Genomic DNA, 17,015 nt, shown 5'->3' on the forward strand with positions numbered 1-17,015 from the left:
AATGAGACCTGGAAGGGAGTCTCTCTGATGCACACAGAGAGGGCTGTCTGTTAGAAAGAGTCCCCAGACATAATACAGGATGCGGTCAAAGACTGCAGACATGATACAAGAGACAGTCAGAGACTGCAATCATAGTACAGGTGATGGTCAGAGACTGCAGACATGGTACAAGAGGTGATCAGAGACTTCAGACATGGTAAAGGAGATGGTCAGAGACTGCAGACATGTTACAGGAGATGGTCAGAGACTGCAGACATGTTACAGGAGATGGTCAGAGACTGCAGACATAGTACAGGAGATGGTCAGAGACTGCAGACATAGTACTGTTATGGAAATGATTAAGAGCTCCAATCGAGCCCAAGGTTATCTGCTGCTGTCTCTAATTTGAAAGTGTTGATATGCATGCATATAAAAGTAAACACTCTGAGACACGCTCAGCTCCGTTACTTCTTACACTTCTAATTTATTCAAGGCGGTGCTAATGTTTTATACACACAAATACGTCATTGCTATGTTAGTCTAATAGGTACATCTCATTGGTTAAGATAAAAAAAGAAAATGGAGAATCTTCATAACGAGGTCTGGCTGTCCTTGGTTTTATCTTCAGTTCCGCGTTCTTCTGATGTGTGGGATGCAGGGGGTACCCGCCATCTTGAGAAAATATAGGAACAGAGCAAACCTGTATACTTATATAATGAGTAAGGAGAAAAATATGTATGCACATAAGAAAATAGACATTTTCAGATTACTATTATTATTATCTACATCACATTCCTTCACAATCCCCCCTAAAATGACTATTTTCTCTTTTCTGTCCCTAATACTAAAGGTCCTACTTTTAGCCTGGCCCTTCTCCTCAGCAACTCTTTTTGGCTGTATATAGAATTGGGCAGCAACTGTTCACTTCCCTCCTCGATACAGCTGGAGAGGTGCAGTCAGGCGCTATCTATCCCTAAAACCCTATAGGATTGTGAGATTATGGACAGGGAGTGACTGTAGAGGAGTGAAGGGTTTGTCATCTTCCATCATAAGGGGGTCCTCTTCTTCTTGGTGGAGAAATGTAGGTGTGCTATTGTCTACAGCTTTGCTCATTAACTTTTTTTCAAAAGGTAGAATACAGCATACAATCAGGGCTAAAAGGACCAGGATTATTAATACCGTTACCCCTATCTGGACGAGCACCTTCTGCCACCCACTCATCCAGCTGAAGTATTGATCCCATGGGTCTGTGATACCTGAGTTCTTCTTCAACTCCAGTGACAGATCTTCTAATTTCTTTATAGCTAGAGTAACCTTACCATTTGGGCCAGTATTATCAGGAATGTATGTACAACAGGTTCCCGTTTTTTCCTATGATTTTACAAAACACCTCCTTTCCCAACTAGCACCATGTCTAAGGCCATCAGGTCCTGAAATGTCATGTAGGAAGTGGGGGCTAACTGGTCAGCAATTCCCTGGAGGGCATCTTTAGTGTAATTTACAAATCTCTGTTGGTTATAATATGTGTAGTGTCAGGTCACCTAGAGGCTGGGTGACAGATGCACACCGTTGGGATCAGGAGTGCACCGCAAGGTAGTGGACCCTACGGGTGACTGCTGCGGATTGAACCCTGGGAGGTTCGGGAAGCAGGTCTACTGGATCACTGACACAGATCCCACTGGGAGCTAGAGCATAGATTCCCCAGGGCGCGGAGTCTAAGAGCCAGCAGGTGTTCACCAGAGCCTTTAATGGTAAGGATGGACTGCGCTGCAGTCTGGCTCCAGGTCGCGGCCCCCAGGGTCTCACAGCTCACGCTCACGGTAGACTACAGGAGAAGAGGAAGGAGGCAGCAGGCTGGAACATCAGGGTCACAGGCAAACAGGGATGGTCGGGAACACGTCAAAGTCGGTAACAGGAATCAGATGTATGAAACACAGCAAGTACACACAGAGGCTAACACACAATGGTTGATCAGCACTGCTGGCTTGCATTGCACAGGTTAATATAGGGTTCCCTGATAGGGCCTGGGGTGGGGCCATGCTTAGAGGAGAGGTTACAAAAGCAGTCAGGTGAGGGTCAGCTGGTCTCTAGGTATGAACACATGGAGACAGGTATGCTGATCGACAAACTCTATTGCATAACCATGACATGTAGTTAATCCAATCTACATTCTTGCTGACAGTTGTTATGGGGATCAAAGACTCAAAACCAGCTTTTACCTGATCCCTGGCTTTAAACTGATCAGGGACCCCCCTTGTAACCCTTATGACATGTATGTATACATGAGGGTCAAAGCTTCCGGAGAGAGCTGCTCGCTTCCTACTCTGACTGTGTGCTGGGTCAGTGTATGTATCAGGGGTATCTTTGGTTAGGATATGGGGGCTTTCTATTTTCATCTTTTTTGTCTAATGCACTCTGTGGTCGCCCAGTCTGGCCCTGTGTTCCAACCCACTGGCCCCCACAGAAACCACAACTCTGTCCCCAGTAACTGTCTGTGTGGCATACATATATGTCCTTACCGTCAGGGATATCACTGTACCAATGGCATCACCATGAAGGGTCAAACGGACAAGGTACTATGTCACAGTAATCTAAGGTAAAGGTGGTCACATGTGTACCTGAAGAGTTACACCAAAACGTAATTATGTTATAATTTTTGTGATGGCCACCCCCTGGGCCCCCCCCCCACCCCTAGATCAAACAGAAAAAGGATATGCAGCACCCGAAAACACGCTCTCCTGCAGTGATAAGCGTGCATTCAGGTGTTCTTCCTGGCCAACTTGACTGAGGTGGCTGTGGTCACCAAAACTTGGAATGGACCATCATAACTTGGCTCAAGGATCTCCAGACAGTAGTTGGTGTGTTCCTGTATCTAATTCAGGATCTGGAATGGAAGAAAACACCTGGACATGCATTCAGGTTAATTCTCGTGATAAAGTGGTTACATAATTAGTCAACACATCAGACTGTAACTGTAACTGTTGTGGAAAGTAACAACCAAGTCTGGGAGCTGAACCAAACAAAATTTCATAAGGGGATAGGGCATGTTTCCCCCGGGGGTGTGTCTGACACTGAACAGGGCAATGGGCCAACTCATGTTAGTCTATTGGGCCATCTTTAACATTCTGTTTTTAGTGTCCCATCCATCCTTTCTACCTTCCCGCTACTTTGAGGGTGGTATGGGATGTGTAGTGTCAACTGAACCCCCAGTGCTGCCCAAATCTCTTTAGTAAGGGTTGCTGTTAAGGCTGGGCCCTGATCTCTCAATATCACCTCTGGGACCCCAAATCTACATACTATCTCACTCAGTAGTTTCTTAGCTGTGGTCCTGGCAGTCATGACCACTTCCACTAGGGCGTATTCGAATCTGCCACTTCTTGGCACTTGAGAATGATCAATTTGCATCCTCTGGAATGGGGTATAGGGCTTTTGCCAGGTGCTTCTTCTGTGCTTCTTCTGTGCTTCTTCTGTGCATCCTGGGTTACATTTGGTGCAGATAATGCATGATCTGCAGAAGTTGTCGGTCAGTGGAGTAACTCTTGGTGCAACACTTGTTGATAAGAGAGTTCATAAAAGTCTTTGTCAAGTGGGCAGCTCCATGTGCCCATTGCACCACAGCTGGGTACATACTCCTGGGTAGACAAGGCTTCTTGTTGCACTCGAATAGTTCATTTCTGAGAGTTGCTCCTCTCCGTTTCCAGCTTTCCTTCTTATCCGGACTTGTTGTTTCCTGTAGTTCTTTTAGATAAACTCTGTCCACTGGGAAAGTCTGTAAGGTAAGCACAGGGTGGTCTTCTTCTACCACCCTGCTGTCCACTTCCCGTGGACCACCAGCTGTCTGTTTGGCAGCTGAATTGGCTAGATGATTGCCTTAAGCTTCCTTTGAGTTCAGTTTGTCGTGTGCTTTTACTCATAATAGTCACTTGAGTCGTGAGAAGCAAGGCATCAATCAAGTTTTCACAAGTGTTCCTGCAGCCATCAGGAATCCTCTGTCCTAGATAACACCATAATCATGGGCAATGCTGAAAGCATATCTTGAGTCCATATGAATGTTGGCTCTTTTTCCCTCTGCCCATTTACATGCTGTAGTAAGTGCTTACAGCTCTGCCTCCTGTGCAGACATCACCGGTGGTAAGGCTTCAGCTTGTAGAACAGTGTTTTCAGTGGTGACCGCGTGTCCTGTGTGGTCATGGGGTGACAAGTCAAGACTCTACTCCTCCTCCTCCTTTCCCCCCTCGAGAAGTGGAAGAAGGGTGGTAGGGTTCAGTGTTTGACAACTTAATAGAGTAATGCTGTCCAGTAGGAGGAAACACAGGAGTCTCAAGTGTCTGGTAGTGGACAAGTGTTTCGGCTGGATCCTGGTTGAATATGGCAACAACGTCATGGGGAGCAAGCAGAACGAGGCAGTGTCCAAGGACCAAGTTCAAAGTTTTGTCAAGCAAGGTTTGTGTAGCAAATCCAGCTCGCAGACACAATAGGCCTCCTCTTGCTACCGCATCCAGCCGACAGGAATAATATCCTATGGGGCGTAGGCTGATGCCGTGTGATTGGGTGAGTACACCTGCAGCATGTCCCAGACGTTCGGATACAAAGAGCTTAAGCGTTTTGTCGTAGGCTGGGAGCCCTAGCGCCAGGGGTGGCGCACTTAAGGGCTTCAAACTCTAGATATTTCTTCAGGAGACATCTGGAAGGGGTCTGATTGCAGAGCATCAGTAGGAAGGCTTCTGGAATCCATGCTCTGCACTAGGAAATTAGTCCAAGGAAAATGACAGGTGTTGAGCACCACTGCAATTTGGGCTTTGAGGCTCTGCAGCCCTGGTTGGCAAGATAGCACAACAGGCTTTCTGAGGTGACTTCAACAGGGGGTAAGTCAGCTGCACAAAGGAGAAGGTCATCAACATGTTGGAAGAGAATCACTTCCGGGTGTTCCTCCTGTCATGTGTCAAGGATGATAGCCATAGCTTTTGCAAACTGGCTTGGAAAGTTCTGTGCCCCTTGTGGCACAACTGTTTAGGTATGTTGCCGTTTCTTTCCGTGGATAAATGCAAAAAGGTACCAGCAGGAGGGGTGAGGGTGGACACTGAAGAAAACGTTTGTAAGGTCCACCTCTGTGAGGTACTTTGCAGTCAAAGGCATCCACAGCAGGTACCTGGTTCTTCTTTAGGGGTTCTCTTCTTGGGGTTATTGTGGTTTCCGGGGCAATGATGCGCCCTCTTTTAGCTTGACTGAAACTGGTGGCACCTTTAAGTGACCGTTGTCTTCCGGTCCTGTGGACCATAGGCACGCAGGGATTCTGTTAAGTACTTCCTGCAGTATTGAACTTGAAGTTTTTGCTTCATTAAGTGTCATCAGGAGAGGCAGAGAACACAAAGCAGATTAGTCTTCTAAAGATAGGGGAGTATGTAACTTCATCCCCCCTTCAGGCGTGTCCTGATTGAGGCCTGTAGTCTGGACAACACATCAGCTCCTAGTAGATTCAAGGGACATGTAGAGGACACCACAAATCTGGCAAGCAAATCAGGAAGTGGACTGGAGCGGGGCACCCCATCCATTCTTACGCAGGAAACATCAATAGTGGAAAGGAAAGAATTATTAGGCAGGTTCACCGCCCTCAACACACTTTTGGCTGCACCCCTGTCAATGAGGAAAGTGGTAGGTTTTTTTGTCTGGGACATCTTGGGGCTCTGCATTCTTTTCTGAAGTGACCCCGTTTCCCACAGTTGTAACAGGTGATCCTTTCCCTGGTATTGGGCAGTGGTGGTGGACTAGTGTAGGCGGGATCTTCGTCATGGGTTACCATGAGGGGCGTTGGTTTTTTACCTTTTTGATTTTCTATACCTCTGGTCACCAACAATAAATCAGACATTTTCATTGAATGGTATTCAGGGCGGGCCACCATCAGGCCTTTTCTGATATCCTCTCTGAGCCCTGAAACAAAAGCAGTTAATAACATGTGTGTGTGTGCCTTTATGAGTCTAGCATGATACTTCTTCACAGACTCCCCTTTATCTTGGGTAATATCTTGGATTGTGGTGGTTTGATCCGTCAACTTCTCCTTTGCCCAGTTGTGGAGTTGTGCACAGAACTCCACGCCTGAGGTGTAGGAAGTGGCACTTGTCAGGCAGGCATCATTGAAGGCCATCTGCATGACTGGCCAAAAGACATATCCTGCTTTGATTTGGCATAGGCTGATCAAGTCTCTCCAGGCAGCTGAGTAAGTTTCTTGTATCTGCACTATCCTGTGGTAGAAGGGAATTGGCTGCTTCTCTGGGTCAGGCAGACTTGTCACTAAGGCCGCTGCTTGTGATAGAGTAAAAGCGACATACATCACTGGTGCCCCTTCTGGTAACCGAGACTGTTGTTGGGGCGGGGGCTGGCAAGAGGCACTGTTCCTTACGGTTGCCAGCATGTGTTTGAGATCCTCTCGGAACTGAGAGTCTGGAGCCGGATTGGGGGTTAAATCAGTGGGTGGCTTTGCTGCCTGCTGTTGGGCTTCCCACTCAGATGCTTCTTCATCATTAACATATCCGGCCTGGGAATGTGATGCTCCCGTATTGGGGAAGACAGGTGTGTGGTATGAACCATCTTGGTTTAAAACAGGGAGGGATGGGTACAGGCTGTTTAAGCTTACTGGGTTTACCAAGATGGCCGCCGGCAGGAAGTGCACTGGGCTGGGTAGAAAGTGAAGGCATGGGTGCACTAAGATGGCCGCCGGGCTGAGTTGTCACAGTGGGTTGTGCTTGGGTGGTGAGAAAGGAGTGGTTGTTAGACGGAGGGCAGTGCTGTCCCTCCCCTCCTTTGTTTCAAGTTCCAACATATCATCAGCTCTGTGATACACATACATAATACAATCGCCATCTTTCTTAACTTCCTTTATCCAATTTTCTTTATCATACAGGATTTTTCTCCCTGTTTCTTTAGCAACATAACTTTCACCACTTCTTTCAACTTTGTTAACTATTTCAACATCTTCTTCTCTCCTTCTTTGCAATATCACTTTCTTTACAATATCACTTTCTTTACAATATCACTTTCTTTTCTCTCTCTGTTTCTCGGCTAACGGCTTGAGAGGAAAATACGTACAACCAAGTGGTTAATATTTTTTCTCAGTGTTCTTATCAACAAATTCCTTCGGTGGGAGCACATAAAACTGTGCTCCTAGGTTAATCTCAGAACAAGAACAAACACATCAGGGGTAGTGAGGAGCAACGGCCCGCGACCCAACAGATCCCCCGGGCAGCCCCCCCTCCGACCTTAACCAGTCCCCACCCCAACCCCTCTCGTGTATAGCAAACAGTAAACCACAAATACACTCACGACAGGACATTACACCTGCCACTCTTCGAACTGCAAAATTTCAGCAGGCTAAGATAACCACAAGGGCAGACCACCCTGCAAAAATAAACCCGTTTATAGACGTTTTTTTTTTCAGCTCTACACCAAGAGGCCGACAACTCGTCTTGGGGTGAGACTTCTGTAACACTTTTAGACTGCAAAGCCAGCAGCTGAGATAACCCTCAAAGGTTCGTCGAACCCAGAGTAACCCGTCTATAAACGTTTGCTACAAGGGAAACAATCTCATGTTTCCTCCAGAGGCCGAAAGCTCATCTGGAGATGAGACTACCCATTCACACATGTAGCACTTTTAGACTGCTGAGTTTCGCAGTCCAAAGAATGGCAGACAGTGAACAAAAAATACAGTCAGCAGAAACCCATTGGCAGGTTCGTTAAAACAACCTCAGGCGAGGAAATACCTGCCTCTAAGACAGTCTCAGCATACCGACAGAATCCAGCCGTCAACCGAAAGATAAGAAAGTCGTACAGTGGTAAGAATATAAATCAAACTTACCGGTACTGTTAGGGCTGCGCAAACCCCACTCTCATCAATCAGTTAACGCCCAAATGCTTATCGCGGTACGGCTTCGACTGTAGCCTGAGGTCCCGGGTTTCGGCACCATCTGTTATGGAAATGATTAAGAGCTCCAATCGAGCCCAAGGTTATCTGCTGCTGTCTCTAATTTGAAAGTGTTGATATGCATGCATATAAAAGTAAACACTCTGAGACACGCTCAGCTCCGTTACTTCTTACACTTCTAATTTATTCAAGGCGGTGCTAATGTTTTATACACACAAATACGTCATTGCTATGTTAGTCTAATAGGTACATCTCATTGGTTAAGATAAAAAAAGAAAATGGAGAATCTTCATAACGAGGTCTGGCTGTCCTTGGTTTTATCTTCAGTTCCGCGTTCTTCTGATGTGTGGGATGCAGGGGGTACCCGCCATCTTGAGAAAATATAGGAACAGAGCAAACCTGTATACCTATATAATGAGTAAGGAGAAAAATATGTATGCACATAAGAAAATAGACATTTTCAGATTACTATTATTATTATCTACATCACATTCCTTCACAGTACAGGAGATGGTCAGAGACTGCAGACATGATACAAGAGATGGTCAGAGACTGCAGACATGATACAGGAGATGGTCAGAGACTCCAGACATGGTACAGGAAATGATCAGAGACTGCAGACATGGTACAAGAGGTGATCAGAGACTTCAGACATGGTAAAGGAGATGGCTGGAGACTGCAGACATGTTACAGGAGATGGTCAGAGTCTGTAGACATAGTACAGGAGATGGTCAGAGACTGCAGACATAGTACAGGAGATGGTCAGAGACTGCAGACATGATACAAGAGATGGTCAGAGACTGCAGACATGATACAGGAGATGGTCAGAGACTGCAGACATAGCACAGGAGATGGTCAGAGACTGCAGACATGATACAGGAGATGGTCAGAGACTGCAGACATGATACAGGAGATGGTCAGAGACTGCAGACATGATACAGGAGATGATCAGAGACTGCGGACATAGTGCAGGAGATGGTCAGAGACTGCAGACATGATACAGGAGATGATCAGAGACTGCAGACATAGTACAGGAGATGATCAGAGACTGCAGACATAGTACAGGAGATGGTCAGAGACTGAAGACATGATACAGGAAATGGTCAGAGACTGCAGACATAGTGCAGGAGATGGTCAGAGACTGCAGACATGATACAGAAGATGGTCAGAGACTGCAGACATGATACAGGAGATGGTCAGAGACTGCAGACATAGTGCAGGAGATGGTCAGAGACTGCAGACATGATACAGGAGATGATCAGAGACTGCAGACATAGTGCAGGAGATGGTCAGAGACTGCAGACATGATACAGGAGATGATCAGAGACTGCAGACATAGTACAGGAGATGATCAGAGACTGCAGACATAGTACAGGAGATGGTCAGAGACTGAAGACATGATACAGGAAATGGTCAGAGACTGCAGACATAGTGCAGGAGATGGTCAGAGACTGCAGACATGATACAGAAGATGGTCAGAGACTGCAGACATGATACAGGAGATGGTCAGAGACTGCAGACATAGTACAGGAGATGGTCAGAGACTGCAGACATGATACAGGAGATGGTCAGAGACTGCAGACATAGTACAGGAGATGGTCAGAGACTGCAGACATAGTACAGGAAATGGTCAGAGACTGCAGACATGATACAGGAGATGGTCAGAGACTGCAGACATAGTACAGGAGATGGTCAGAGACTGCAGACATGATACAGGAGATGGTCAGAGACTGCAGACATAGTGCAGGAGATGGTCAGAGACTTCAGACATGATACAGGAGATGGTCAGAGACTGCAGACATGATACAGGAGATGGTCAGAGACTGCAGACATGATACAGGAGATGGTCAGAGACTGCAGACATGATACAGGAGATGGTCAGAGACTCCAGACATGGTACAGGAGATGATCAGAGACTGCAGACATAGTACAGGAAATGGTCAGAGACTGCAGACATGATACAGGAGATGGTCAGAGACTGCAGACATAGTACAGGAGATGGTCAGAGACTGCAGACATAGTACAGGAAATGGTCAGAGACTGCAGACATGATACAGGAGATGGTCAGAGACTGCAGACATAGTGCAGGAGATGGTCAGAGACTTCAGACATGATACAGGAGATGGTCAGAGACTACAGACATAGTGCAGGAGATGGTCAGAGACTTCAGACATGATACAGGAGATGGTCAGAGACTGCAGACATGATACAGGAGATGATCAGAGACTGCAGACATAGTGCAGGAGATGGTCAGAGACTGCAGACATGATACAGGAGATGCTCAGAAACTGCAGACATAGTGCAGGAGATGGTCAGAGCCTGCAGACATAATACAGGAGATGGTCAGAGACTGCAGACATAGTACAGGAGATGGTCAGAGACTGCAGACATAGTACAGGAGACTGCAGACATGATACAGGAGATGGTCAGAGACTGCAGACATAGTGCAGGAGATGGTCAGAGACTGCAGACATGATACAGGAGATGGTCAAAGACTCCAGACATGGTACAGGAGATGATCAGAGACTGCAGACATGGTACAAGAGGTGATCAGAGACTTCAGACATGGTAAAGGACATGGTCAGAGACTGCAGACATGATACAGGAGATGGTCAGAGACTGCAGACATAGTACAGGAGATGGTCAGAGACTGCAGACATGATACAGGAGATGGTCAGAGACTGCAGACATGATACAGGAGATGGTCAGAGACTGCAGACATAGTGCAGGAGATGGTCAGAGACTGCAGACATAATACAGGAGATGGTCAGAGACTGCAGACATAATACAGGAGATGGTCAGAGACTGCAGACAAGATAGAATAGATGGTCAGAGACTGTAGACATGATACAAGAGACAGTCAGACACTGCAGACATGTTACAGAAACTGGTTAGAGATTGCAGACATGATACAAGAGATGGTCAGAGACTGCAGACATGATACAAGAGATGGTCAGAGACTGCAGACATTATACAAGAGATGGTCAGAGACTGCAGATATAATACAGGAGATGGTCAGAGACTGCAGACATGATACAGGAGATGGTCAGAGACAGCAGACATAGTGCAGGAGATGGTCAGAGACTGCGGACATAATACAGGAGATGGTCAGAGACTGCAGACACTATACAAGAGATGGTCAGAACAAGAAGATGGTCAGAGACTGCAGTTCCTATGAACGTTAGTAGATAATGGCCGATCGGCCCTCTCACCTGACCCAGCGATACAGCAACGGTTCCTATGATCAGGAGTCAGCTCACTCTGAATTGCCCGGGGTGACTCCGCTGGGTAGCACCCAGATCTGTATTCCGGCAATGACTCCATTCCTTTCTCCACCAGGGATGGCGCTAGGCTGTGTGTCTTTCCCTCTGGTGGTGCAGGGCAGTGGGGTTCCCTCTCTGATGGTGTTCCCTCAGCACTCCCCTCTCCCTCTGGAGTCCAGGGTGTACTTCCCTGAAAGCTTTCCCAGGCTCCTGTCTCTCTCTCTCCCCTTCAGCTGAGCATGCTGTGTGGGCTGCAGTTTCCATGTTACAATGGGGCTGTCAGTCCTCGGGACTACATGTCCCACAATCCTCTTCTATGCTCCTTTTTCTATTCTATTTTTTCCCTGGCTGATATGAAGGCGGGGGAAGAAACATAGTGGGAGGCTGTGCCGGCCAGCACCGCTCACTAGTATAGCAGTGCACGTGCGGAGGAGACGGAGGGGAAGGGGCAAAAGAAGAGCCCACAGCTGCAGTGTAGACCCCCCCCCAGGAGAACCCTCCTCCACTAGTACAGACCCCCACAGGACAAACCCCCCCTCCATTAGTACAGATCCCCCACCAGGACAAACCCCCCTCCATTAGTAAAGACCCCCCAAGACAAACCCCCCTCCATTAGTACAGACTCCCCCGGACAAACACCCCCCCTCCATTGGTACAGACCCCCCAGGATAAACCCCCTCCTTTAGTACAGACCCCCCCAGGACAAATCCCCCCTCCATTAGTACAGACCACCCCCCAGGAGAAACCCCCCTGCATTAGTACAGACCCCCCCAGGACAAATCCCCCATTCATTAGTACAGACCCCCCCCAGGACAACCCCCCTTCATTAGTACAGACCCCCCAGGACAACCCCCCTCTATTAGTACAGACCCCAACAGGACAAACCCCCCCTCCATTAGTACAGACCCCCCAGGACAAACCCCCCCTCCATTAGTACAGACCCCCCTAGGACAAATCCCCGCCATTAGTACAGACCCCCCAGGACAAATTCCCCCTTCATTAGTACAGACCCCCCCAGGACAACCCCCCCTCCATTAGTACAGACCCCCACCAGGACAAAGCCCCCTCCATTAGTAAAGACCCCCCCCAGGAGAACCCCCCCTCCATTAGTACAGACCCCCCACCAGGACAAAACTCCCCTCCATTAGTATAGACCCCCTCAGAACAACCCCCAGATTAGTGCAGACCCCCCCAGGGCAAGATCCCTCCATTAGTACAGCCACCCCAGGACAAATCCCCCTTCATTAGTACAGACCCCCCCCAGGACAACCCCCCTCCATTAGTACAGACCCCCCCAGGACAAGCCCCCCCATTAGTACAGACCCCCCACTAGGACAAATCCCCTCCATTAGTACAGACCCCCCACCAGGACAAACCCCCCTCCTTTAGTACAGACCCCCCCAGTACAACCCCCCCATTAGTACAGACCCCCCAGGACAAAGTCCCCCTTCATTAGTACAGACTCCCCTAGAACAACCCCCCTCCATTAGTACAGACCCCCCCAGGACAAGCCCCCCCATTAGTACAGACCCCCCCAGGACAACCCCCCCATTAGTACAGACTCCCCACCAGGACAAACCCCCCTCCTTTAGTACAGCCCCCCCAGGACAACCCCCCCATTAGTACAGACTCCCCCAGGACAAATCCCCCCTCCATTAGTACAGACCCCCCCAGGACAACCCCCCCATTAGTACAGACTCCCCACCAGGACAAACCCCCCTCCTTTAGTACAGACCCCCCCAGGACAACCCCCCCATTAGTACAGACTCCCCCAGGACAAATCCCCCCTCCTTTAATACAGACCCCCCGGACAATGCCCCCCCCTCTATTGGTACAGACCACCCACCAGGACAACCCCCCCATTAGTACAGACTCCCCCAGGACAACCCCCCATTAGTATTAGTACTCTAGAGACCCATTAAAACCCAGCAGTTGTCTAGACAGGCTTGGGCGGGCCGCGGGAGTGAGAGACAGAGGAGGAGAACCTGTGTCAGCCTGTCAGGCTGCAGGCACGGACCGCTCTCCCCCTCAGCGAAGTCACTGAGCGGCTGGTCTCTCTCCACACAGAGACCAGCCGCTCCGATCTCCGGCGGCTGCTCTCCTTCTCTGACAGGAGAAGGAGGGAGGGGGGACGGGCTCTAGCAGCAGCGAAAAACACAGCGGCTGCACCGCGGCCGTGACCTGCGGAGAGAGCCTGCTCTGGACACGGAGAGGAGGAGGAGGGAGGGGAGCACTCTGGCACTTCAGCGCCCCCACCTCTTTGGCGCCCGGGTGCACTGCACCCCGTGCACCCGCCTGGGACCGGCCCTGATGCCTGGACCATCCAGCAAAGCAGCTTCATTATTATCCTAAGAAAAAAGAAGAGAAAGTGCGCTGCATTTCGAGATTTCATAATTTGCTGCGTCACAAAAGTTAATTTTCCATTACGAATGCTAGTTTACAAGACCGACCGCTTTCGGCTCATTCTTGCTTCCGAGCATGCGTGTTTGTACTTTGGACTTTTGTCTGATGGACTTGTGTACACACGATCGGAAAATCTGACAACAGACCGTTGTACGCTGAAAATTTATAAGCCTGCCATCCAACATTTGTCAGCGGAAAATCTGATAACAATTGTCCAATGGAGCATACAAACGGTTGGATTTTAGGCCAACAGTCTGTCATCACATAATTCCCGGCAGAAAATCCGATCGTGTGTACGAGGCTTATGCCTCTCACTTACGTTGGTTTTGTGTTTTTATTTCTTAGTTTTGATGAATCACTTGGACTACTTGGTACCCATTTGGAGTGTCAGAACACCACCTTCTGGAATAGTGTGGAGCCAGCTGAAATTATTGTTTGTTACATTAAGGTAAATTTCATTGATATACTTTGTGAAATTTCATGTTTTGCACCATAGTAAGCAATAGTAAGCAATACAAGGAATGCAGACAGATATCACACCAAAGTTGTCTTCCAAAAAAGTATTTCAGAAATATTGGGGAAACAATCAAACTTCTTACATAACAAAAACAACATAATGAGGAGACAATACTCTCCTTTTCCTTTTATCTTTCCCGTTCTCTTTCACCCTTCATACTCTTTCTCCCCTCATTCTCCCACTCCATCTCTTCCTTCACTCTCTAACTTCCTCTGACTCTCTAACTTCCTCTAACTCTTTTCCTCCCTCTGACTCTAACTCCCTCTGACCCTCTAACTTCCTCTGACTCTCTAACTTACCCTGACTCTCTTCCTCCCTCTGACTCGCTAACTTCCTCTAACTGTTTTCCTCCCTCTGACTCTAACTCCCTCTGACCCTCTAACTTCCTCTGACCCTCTAACTTCCTCTGACTCTCTAACTTACTCTGACTCTCTTCCTCCCTCTCACTGGCTAACCTCCTCTGACTCTCTTCCTCCCTTCCTCCCTCTGACTCTCTAACTTCCTCTGACTCTCTAACTTCTGCCCTCTCTCTACCTCTATCTGTCTATGACTCTCTAACTTCCACCCTCTCTCTACCTCTATCTGTCTCTTACCCTTTAGCATTAACACACATGTACATTGTGAACCCAATACTTGGTAATTTTTCAATATATGCCAATGCTTGCGCACAAATTTCCTGATCAGAAAGTGTTGATGGGAGTAACCAGTGACAAAAGGCCAAGCAAAAATGTTTTGCTCACTGTTCCTTTTGGGTTTCTCAACCAAAAGTTGATTTCTATCCAATTGCTCCACTTCAGTTACTCTCTGCTCTAGGACTTGGGCAGAATAACCTTTTCCCAAAAACCTATAGGTTAGAATGTTGGCCTAAAATCTTCCGTCCTAGTACAGTTGCACCTCAGGTGCATATATTGACTTTTTGGGACATAGTCTAGCCATGAGTGGTGGTGACAGCTGTCACGGGGAATAAAGACATTCCTATCTGTAGGTTTGAAGTAGGTTGAAGTGAAAAACTGACTCCTTCAACCCGTATTTATAGATCCAGAAAATGAATAGTGTACTGGTCTGCCTTGTACTTAAATTCTATACCCCTATCGCTATTGTTCAAAAATTCCATGAAAGTGTGTAGAGACTCCCTCGTACCATTCCATAGGAGGAGGAATTCGTCAATATCCCTAGCCCATAAGACTAATTCTGGTCTAAGGTTGGCAAAGACAACATCCTCCTCCCATTTACCCATAAATAGATTGGCTAGGCTGGGGGCAAATTTTGTAGGTCATATTTATTGTTAAACCAGAAAAAGCTATGCGTAGTGGCAAACTCTAAAAGCTCCATGATGAACCTCCTCTGTTTGGCAGGTAAGGCAGAGTCTCTATTAAGGAAATACTCAATAGATGAAATTCCCCAATGGTGAGGGATTATTGTATATAAAGATGTGACGTCTGCAGTAACTAACCAATATCCTTCTCTATATGGACAATTATTTAATAAATTGATACAGCAGCAGAAGACCACACCGGGTGCCACTCCTGTGAGCTAAAAACAGGAAACTGAGGCTACAATTTGTACAGGCTCATCAAAATTGAACAATAGAAGATTGGAAAAACTTTGCCTGGTCTGATGAGTCTCGATTTCAGCTGCAACATTCAGATGGTACAAATTGCTAATCAGCTAATCACATGGCAGAAACTCAATGCAAACTCAAGTTCAAACCGAGCATCAGAATGGTTGAAGAAGGGGGATTTAAGTGACTTTGAACGTGGCATGGTTGTTGGTGCCAGACAGGGCTGGTCTGAGTATTTCAAAAACTGCTGATCTACTGGGATTTTCACACACAACCATCTCTAGGGTTTAAAGAGATTGGTTGGAAATAAGAGAAAATATCCAGTGAGCGGCAGTTGTGTAGACAAAAATGCCTTGTTGATGTCAGTGGTCAGAGAAGAATGAAAACACATTGCCTGGTCTGATGAGTCTCGATTTCAGCTGTGACATTCAGATGGTAGGGTCAGAATTTGGCATAAACAACATGAAAGCATGGATCCATCCTGCCTTGTATCAACGGTTCAGGCTGGTGGTGGTGGTGTAATGGTGTGGGGGACATTTTTTTAGCACACTTAGGGCCCCTTAGTAGCAATTGAGCATCATTATAACACCACGGCCTACTGGAGTATTGTTGATGACCATGTCCATCCCTTTATGACTACAGTACAGTGAGGACAGAAAGTATTCAGACCCCCTTACATTTTTCACTCTTTGTTATATTGCAGCCATTTGCTAAAATCATTTAAGTTCATTTTTTTTCCTCATTAATGTACACAGCACCCCATATTGACAGAAAAACACAGAATTGTTGACATTTTTGCAGATTTATTAAAAAAGAAAAACTGAAATATCACATGGTCCTAAGTATTCAGACCCTTTGCTGTGACACTCACATATTTAACTCAGGTGCTGTCCATTTCTTCTGATCATCCTTGAGATGGTTCTACACCTTCATTTGAGTCCAGCTGTGTTTGATTATACTGATTGGACTTGATTAGGAAAGCCGCACACCTGTCTATATAAGACCTTACAGCTCACAGTGCATGTCAGAGTAAATGAGAATCATGAGGTCAAAGGAACTGCCTGAAGAGCTCAGAGACAGAATTGTGGCAAGGCACAGATATGGCCATGGTTTACGAAAACATTTTTTGCTGCACTTAAGGTTCCTAAGAGCACAGTGGCCTCCATAATCCTTAAATGGAAGACGTTTGGGATGACCAGAATCCTTCCTAGAGCTGGCCAAACTGAGCTATCGGGGGAGAAGAGCCTTGGTGAGAGAGGTAAAGAACCCAAAGATCACTGTGACTGAGCTCCAGAGATGCAGTCGGGAGATGGGAGAAAGTTGTAGAAAGTCAACCATCACTGCAGCCCTCCACCAGTCGGGGCTTTATGGCAGAGT

Source organism: Aquarana catesbeiana, linkage group LG03 (genome assembly GCF_042186555.1).
Source record: "Aquarana catesbeiana isolate 2022-GZ linkage group LG03, ASM4218655v1, whole genome shotgun sequence".
Classification (NCBI taxonomy): Eukaryota; Metazoa; Chordata; class Amphibia; order Anura; family Ranidae; genus Aquarana; species Aquarana catesbeiana.